The sequence below is a fragment of the Nicotiana tabacum genome, chromosome 20 (assembly GCF_000715075.1).
Source record: "Nicotiana tabacum cultivar K326 chromosome 20, ASM71507v2, whole genome shotgun sequence".
Taxonomy (NCBI): Eukaryota; Viridiplantae; Streptophyta; class Magnoliopsida; order Solanales; family Solanaceae; genus Nicotiana; species Nicotiana tabacum.
This window is the reverse complement of record NC_134099.1, coordinates 64,995,919-65,005,003: the sequence shown is the minus strand read 5'-3', so window position 1 is coordinate 65,005,003 and position 9,085 is coordinate 64,995,919. Positions and strand designations below refer to the sequence as shown.

Sequence of the window (9,085 nt, the reverse complement as noted above, 5' to 3'; positions counted from 1 at the left end):
CCCCCTACTTATCTTTAATGAATCTAGGAACATGTGCACAGCGACGACTCTTGGAGCAATCAGATATTTGTGTCTCATAGGAACCTCAGTGCTCCTAATATATCTGGCTATTTCTTCCAAAGTTGGGGTGAGTTCAAAATCTGAGAAGTGAAACACGTTGTGGGCCGGGTCCCAGAATGTAACCAACGCCTTTATGATGTCTCTTTTAGGCCTGATCTTCAACAACCCAGTGAGACCTCCCAAGTATAGATTGACCTTATCTTGCCCTGATTTACCCAGATCTTCCTACCACATACATAGCTCCAAAGGGATCTTGTTCATGACTGTTATTGGCAAATTTTGACTCGTGCTCATTTTACACATTTATTAGGGTGATTAAGCAAAATCATGACTCATTTGACTCAAGAAAAGTTAATATATTTTTTTTTCAAATTGTCATTTCAAAAATAAAAATCGGCTTTGCAAATACGGCCTTACAGCACTTCCGGGGAGAATATTTTAAGGTTGTGCTTGCTAACCGGCCAAAAATTCGAAAAAGAGACCAAAGGTGGATGTTCTTGCAAAAACAGCCTTCCGGCATCCTTTTGGGGACATTCGGCTATTTTAGACAAAAATGGCATCACCCTGCTTATTTAAAATAAAAATAAAATTTTTGTTCTTTTTGGGCTATTTTGCAAAAGGGAAGTTGGACCCAATGGGGGTTGCCTACATATCCCACATCCGGTGAGAATCAAACTGACGTAGTTCGGCCAATTTTGACGAAACAAAAACCAACTATTTTCAAAACACCTTCTTTTTTTAAAAAATTTTGGCAGACTTCAGTATATTTCAGACATTAGTTTTTCAAAAACAGACAGTTATCTCTCTACGCCCTCACATTGACTTTCCTTATCTCAACCTTTCCCCTATAAGCTGGTCAACATGCAAATCCGAAGCAAATGAATGCACAAATAGCAAGTAAGATGCATCAGAATAGTCTTTTCATTTCGGGTACACCTGTCCTAGACAGACCCAACTCATGTGTTGAGTCTCCAAAGTCAAATGCACATGATGCAAACAAACGCTCCTACTAGGGATCCGGCATGAGGCTGAGTTATTTCTAGGTTCAAAACCTGGGTATTTGTTCTATACTTGTGTACCTGATCGGACAACTCGAGTCGAGGAGGGGGCTACATACCGGGAACCAAAAGGTCATCCGGCTTAGTAACTTGTCCGAGTCTCTTTCTTATTTCAAGGCATGACACTAACAGAATAGGGAGTCACGGCCAATGTGCACATCCCCGGAGATTAGAATAGAAGGATTTCAGAACAGTTTATATACATTTCACGTAGTACCAAAGCGGTAAAAGCAACATTTAGTACATTAGGCCCAAACATGTAATAAAATCAGATAATAGATAAAGCCAAATATAACAATTCATCTAAGCTCGAATTCTGAACCCTGAACCAGAGATTCTGGGTTTGGTCCCCAGCAGAGTCGCCAGAGCTGTCACACCTCCTTTTTCCTACACCCCCGAAAAGGGATATATAAGGGAGTTTTTTTCAATTAAAGTGACAATCGAAATGGGATTATTTATATTAAGAAATTCAGAGTCGCCACTTGGGATAATTTAGGGTGTCCCAAGTCACCGGTTCAAATCCCGAATCGAGGAAAAGATTGACTCTGTTTTACAGTCCGTGAACCAGAAATCTGGGTAAGGAATTCTGTTAACTGGGAAAAGGTGTTAGGCATTCCCGGATTCCGTGGTTCTAGCATGGTCGCTCAACTATTATATTTGGCCTGTTATCTGATTTTAATACACTTTTAAACCTATGTGCATTTTAACTTTAAAACCGCTTTTATTTATTTTTTAGGAAGATTGCAATGTTATTAAAAACATGACTTGAACCACGTCACATAAATGCACCCGCGATCCTTGACATATTTTATCTAATATTGTTGAGATTTGGATTTGGGTCACATAAATGCGCACTCGAGTTTAGGAAGGTAAATTATTAAAATAATGCATCTAAAGCAACTACGCGTTTGCAACTTTGCGAGGGCCATAAAAATTCGCTAAATGACACGCCTCAATTTCTAAGAATAAACAAGATTAATTAAACGAGGGTCATGCAATTAAGATTTTATTTGGCATGGCACGCCTCGATTCCATTTTTAAAAGGAAGTTCAGGCTAAATGTTTGAGGGCCATAAGCTATTTATGTTGTTTAATATGGCTCACCTCCACCAATTAATTAAGGAAAACTTAAAGGATTCTAATTATTTTAGGCTAATGTTCGAGCTTGGCCTAGTAATTAGAGGCCTGCATTAAACTAAAACAAAGATTTGGCTTTCAGGGCTTGGGCCGACAATGGACCCAATTGCAATTCGATAACTCCTTAACGAGCTCAACAACACAACTGGGCTTAACGTGAAGCCAGGTCAAGAAACACTGAATGCTGATGAACATAACTGGGCCAACATTGGCAGCCCAGATCCGATTCTGCACTAACACTTGGTGTGGAAACAATATTTCTATGAAACTCTTAAATTAAAATAAATACAAAGGTGAATTAAATGCCAACATAAATTCTGAAATGAGGATTCAATTCCTGATGTGATAGCAACCCTTACACAAGTTATTTCATCCTTTAACATTGCAAATTCATTAGTTACAACTCATGCATGCCCTGGTTCAAACCAACGTCCTTGACTCAAACTTTTCGAGAATGAACAACCTATAAAGAGTCAAGCTAAGTCTAAAAAATCTCAAATTTGAAATCAAATTCAAATTCCATTCTTGAAAGTCCTTTTGAAATTCACAACTTACATACGAACAGAGGCAAAACTAAACTATAAACTTCTGAACTTAGTAGACTACGCTTCATGCTGCATATAAACAAGTCTAAATACACGATCAATGAGAGGCAAAACTCAACTCAGATTTACTAAACTAGGGCAGGAATAGTTTGAAATGATCAACATGCAACCCATAGCTATAAAACACATTCAGAGCCAACCAACTTCACAATCAAACTAAGGAGTGCAGCCTCCAGTTCATACATATTACACTAAATCTAGAAGACATTCATGAATCAACTACATTCAAGCAGAAAACTCGTATCTAACCCTTAGGACAAAATATATAGCCATGGTGACATGAATGACTCATAAGAAGGCTGAGCTAAAAGAAACCCAGAACAAAATACAAGAAACTAGTAAAAATGAAGAATAATAGAGAATTAACAATGGTCATTTCATCAACTTGAGTTACATGGCTTCACAAACAGCTCAATCGACCTTCATTTCCATTCATGGTTGGAAGGAATACCTGGAAATAAATAGAAATAAGAAGTGAAGGGTCAACAGTAGTAATAGCGGAAGTCAGCACCAGCAGAACCAATTTCAAATAGAAAAATGATGTGCAGCAGTCCAAAAACCAGTTTCAATCGAGCAATAACCGCAGAAAACTTCAAACCAAACTTTTTAAAACCCCAAATTCAGTCCATTTTTACCCCAGATGAATCAGAAATTGTTTCAGAAATCGAAACTTCAGAAATCACAAAAGAAGTTCAATGGAACAGTGATTCTAATGAAATTTTTAGTTGTTTTTTATTTTTCTGAATTTTATGAATTTTTTCTCTGACTTGAGTGTCAAGCTATGATACCTTTATAGGCAAGATACTAGGGTTGCAGAAATGCCACTAGTTTTGCACTTAAAACTTTCTGGAATTTTTGTTTTTGCTTAGGAGTCCTTTGTTTAAATTTCAGAGCTAAAAATCAGTCCCTCTCCCCAGCTTCCTAGAAGCTTCATATTCAGTTACTAAAATATTCCCTACTTAGATTTTCCAAATTTCCCCCATGAGCCCTTGTTATTACCCCTGAAATCAAAATGTGGGTCAAATTGACCCAACCAAATTTGGTATGGGTCTGTAAACCCAAACTAAATCCCCACTTGGGCGCTTTGAATTTCAGAATCCCATCAAAATCAATCAGGGGCTCCCAATTTTAAGAACTGACCCAAAATTTCCAAAAGAAGAAACTCGTAACCTTTTAAAAAATGCAGCCAAAATAAAACAAAAGTGAATGAACTAATTAACCTAACTACATAACAGGAAATTACCTAGGTTATGGGCCTAATTACATTAACTATGTGATTAAACAGATGATGAAATAAGAACAGTAATCCTGCTATTAACAAAAAGGAACTAAACAAACAAAACAAGATTGAAGAACAAACTTGAGAAGAACAAACGGACAGTTATCAATTTCGGCTAAGAATTGAGTCCAATTAACTGAGTTGTCCAAAGAAAAAAGAAGAAAAGAAGAGGAAAGAAAACAAAATGAATCGAAATACAGAAAGAACTCACCGCACCAAACTCGAACTCGAGACTTAACACTCTAAATTCATCCCCAAATAATGTTAGTCGCTTATTCTTTGTCAAGAACAAGTGAACAACACTATTTCGTGACAAAACCGGCTCTAAAAACTCATGAGGGTTGGAACAATCATCCTGAATGCCCAGGTTTGGATTTGGCTCTAAGAAACTCGGATTTTGGATTTAAGATTCGAGAAGTTTAAGGAGGATTTGAGGGAAATGAATTGTGGATTCAGTATGAGGGGGTCTAAGTGGTTCCGTGATGTTATTTTGGTGGAGTTTAGAGCCGGCGCTACCACCCTAAAGCGGTGGGAAAAGGGGGCGGCCGCTAGGGTTTCAGGGGTGGTCTCTAAAGATGTGAAATGAAAGAGACGATGAGGGGGGGCTGAAGGGATTCGGACATTATTATACGTATCAAACCCCATTTCCGGACCGTTAGATCAACAAAGATCAACGGTCCTGATTTGGTGATCGGTCCTGATTTGGTCTGTTAAAACGAGACCGGACCGGGTGGAAAATAGGTTTGGGCCTCAATTAAACGGGTTCTGGTGGAAATCATTTGGGCTGACACAGATTTGGCCCAAATACAACCTCTATTTTTCACTTCTTCTTTTTCAAATTAGTTCCTTTTAATTTCAAACTCTTTTTAATTTCCTTTTCTTCTCCTTTTTTCTCTTTTTTCTCTTTTTTTTTGAAATAAAAATAAATCAATACTAATTCCTAAATTAAATTAATCCTAACAACTTAAATTAATTAATTACCACAATTAATTAAAAACCAAATCAAAGGAAACTACCAAAATTCGAAGCTAAAATTAAAAGTGAAAATAAATTATTATTTTTTTATTTTTCCATTTTTATAAAACAACTAATTTGCTAATTAGTCTAACAAATGTAAAATTAAATCCTAAATGCAAATGCAACGTATTTTTCTATTTTTCACTAATTAAATAAAATAAACATGCACAGACAAATGTAAACAATAACAAAATGCTACAAAAATTCACGAAATTGCAAGCAGTGGAAAAATTATTTCGTTTTGAATTTGTGGGAGTGATTCATATAGGGCAAAAATCACGTCCTCACATCGGCGAAAGAGAAAATCCATATAGGTGATACCTACTAATTGGCAATATGCTTTAGATATGGTAGAAAAATTCTATTATTATTATTGTTGTTGTTGTTGTAAATGAAAGGAATGAGGATTCATATTTTTTACCCAACCTTATTTTTATAGGAGAGTTCTTGAAGCCTTAAAGTCGGTGGAATAGGCCCCTAAGTAGGTGGGGCATTGGGCAGCCCCTATTGCCCAAGGGCATGGCCACGCTAGGCCATTCTAGAACCTTCTATTGAATGCTAGCTTCTTGTAGCTTGTATGACAGCCCCTTTGGCCAACCTAGGCAGCTTCCTAGGACTCTCTAGAGTCCTCTAAGATGCCACCACTCCTTTGTGCTTCCATGGATCTTCCACCAACATAGTCGGGATTGAGGTATAATTACTGTTTGTTGTTGTAGTAGTAGTATTACTGTATTCTTGTGGAAACATGACAAGTGGAGCTTCTATGATCATGTATTTATCGAATCAACTATTGTAAATGTAGCTAGTGATGAAAGGCCTAATCCGTAATCATGGACATATGATAAATGTTTTTTATTTCTTCCACCTTCCATTGATAGTGAAATTAATAGTTGGTTGTCAAACAGTATCAAGATTACTCTTATTTTGACAATAATATTAAAGCTAGAATAATTCAAAGAAAAGCTGATATGTGCTTTATTTCCTTTGGTTAATATTCAACTTAGTTAAATATGTTTGGTAAATTTGGATATCTTGACATCAAGCCTAGCACCCACAATATATTTCTATATATATCACTATGAAAGCACTCTTTATTTGTGTGGTAGCCTGCATTTCCAAGTAGAACAAACTATTCTTGAAAGAATCATAAAAGCATAAGAGATGGCAGCCAAAGTGGAGATCATATCCAAAGAAATGATCAAACCATCATCTCCAACAACTTGTACCCTTAAAACCCACAAACTATCACTTCTCGATCAAATTTCACCCCCAGTTTTCATCCCTCTAATTTTCTTCTACCAAGATGAACTTGGAAATATCAATCGTTCAAGAAATATACAGATCCTGAAGAAATCTCTATCCGATGCTTTAACGCGATTCTACCCATTGGCCGGAAGGTTCAATGATAATAATTTTATTGATTGCAATGATGCTGGAGCCGAGTTTATTGAAGCTCAAGTTCATGGTTACCTTTCACAAGTTATAGAAACTCCAAAAACGGAAGAAGTAAGAGAATTTCTCCCAAGAGAAGCAAGTGAGGTAGAGAATAATGATGTTCTTCTAGCAGTCCAAGTTAATATATTTAATTGTGGAGGAATTGCCATTGGTGTGTGCATGTCTCACAAAGTTGGTGACGGTTCGTCTATAGTAACGTTCATCAATGCATGGGCAGCCATTGCTCGGGGAAATCACACTGGAATTGCGCAACCTAATTTTAACATGTCAAGTATTTTTCCGCCATTAGACTTGTCTAAGTCAAGTTTCAAACCATCTATCGGGATAAAGAACGATAAATTTCTGTCAAGAAGATTTGTTTTTAATAAGGAAAAGCTTGATGCAATCAAGAAGTCGGCTTCAGGATCACAAGTGAAGGATCCCACTCGCGTGGAAGCTCTCTCGGCCTTTTTATGGAAGAACTTAATGAAAGTTTCAAAGTTGAACAGAGACTCTACAAAGATGTTTGCCGCGGTGCATGCAGTGAATATAAGATCGCGAATGAATCCAACCCTATCAGACAACTCCTTTGGGAACCTTTGGACAACTGCACCAGCATTCTTAAGTCCAAAAAGTGAAGAAATATTCGGAATTGATGATTTGTTATACCACTTGAGAAGTGCAATAAAAAAATTAACAGTGACTATACTGAGATATTACAAAACGGGGAAGAGTTTTTGAAACATATAAGTAAATTTGCAGAGCTATTCTCGAAGGAGGAAGTTGAGTTTTATAATTTTAGCAGTTGGTGTAGATTTCCTGTGTATGAAGTGGATTTTGGATGGGGAAAGCCAGTATGGGTATGTACTACAACTTTTCCTTTTAAGAATGTGGTCATCTTTATGGGTACAAAATGTGGGGAGGGAATAGAGGCATGGGTTAACATGCTCGAGGATGATGACTTTTTTGAAATTTCGACATGATTATTTAGCCACTGTTGCACCAATCATGATTTGTCACCGCATTTTATTGCTTATTGTTTTAGATCATTAAACTAGGTGTGAAAGAATAAGGATATAATAAAGTATGGACTTCCACTGTCTATGTTCGTTTTTTTTTCCTAGAAAATAATTATGTACATATAATATTCTTTCTGTTTTTAAAATTGAGTGTGTTTAGTATTATGGAAAATATTTTCCTTGGATTTACCTAAAAATAATTGAGTTTTTTATTTTTTCGGTGCTTGGTAAGGTAGCGTAGAAAATATTTTTGAGATATAATTTAGGCAAACACTATATGAAAATAGATAAAGGCAAAGAGGGTAATCGGTAAGGGTCTAGGGGTCGAAGTAATGATGGCGATATTGGGGGAGAGAGGGGTGGTTGTGGGGGTGGGCGTCGGGTGGGGTGGGGATGGGTAATGAAGAATGAGGTAGGGTGAGGTAGGAAATAAGGCGGGAAAAATTGAGAAAGAGTTTTAGAAAATATTTTTTCTTATTTTGACAGGGAAGTCATGTTCCTCCAATTGGAGAAAATGAGTCATGATTTTCCAAAATATTTAAACCAACTAAACATGAAAAATATTAGAAAACATTTTCATTCATATAAAACACACCCCCAAGTGTTCAATGCTTCGTCGTCGTAGCAAATGTTTCTTTGGTGTTATTTCTGCATTCTCTTTCATGCATATTTTTAACTATCAGTCGTCGGGCACGTGTTTTCCATATGTATCTTATCTTATGTCACCAATTTAAGAAATTGTATCACAAAATAAAATCCAACCAATATATCTATATTATATTAAAAGAAGAGTAGTGAAATATGTGGTTAAGCCAAGTGGCAAGCTAAAATGAAGCCACTTGACAATTTTAAGACAATATTAAAAATTAGAATTATAAATGAAAATATATTTAATGGAAGTAGTAGTACAAGATTTTCTATAGGTATCTTTAATTAAATTTGTGTATAATTTAGTTATGGTAGGTATCCTTTTTTGAGCAAGAATCAATTAAAATTTCGTTGAAAATCTTATACACTAATTTTAAGTTGAAATAATAATTCTTTATTTAGTACAAGTTTTGTATCTAACCTTATTATGAACAATATACATTATTATAGGTATCTTTAATTAAATTTTGTTTACAATTCAGTTATGACAAGTATTCTTTTTGAAGAAGAAAATATTTAAATAAACATTTTGTATCTTACAAAATCGGTAGTTCATATCCAACGATCCCTTACTATTAAAAAAATATTTATTATGAATTTTACTTTAGAGCTAAAAACATTTTTTTAGAAACATGTGATGTAATTAAATTATTGAATTCCAAATGTTTGTTAATGCAGACTTTATATGATGAAGTTTAAATTTATTAAAATGAATCTTGCAAATGTTTTGAAAAATAATTTTTAAGGAAAAAAGATTCCTAAACTGTCATATCTCTTGCATATCATTTAGACTATTATCCTTAATGAAAAATAGAGTTAAATAAATCAC

The 9,085-nt window shown here is 35.5% G+C and overlaps 1 pseudogene; it reads left to right on the top strand.

Annotated features, from left to right (window-relative positions):
* The first annotated feature begins 6,140 nt into the window (after positions 1 to 6,140).
* Positions 6,141 to 7,780, top strand: LOC107765976 (stemmadenine O-acetyltransferase-like; annotated as a pseudogene).
* The last annotated feature ends 1,305 nt before the right edge of the window (positions 7,781 to 9,085 follow it).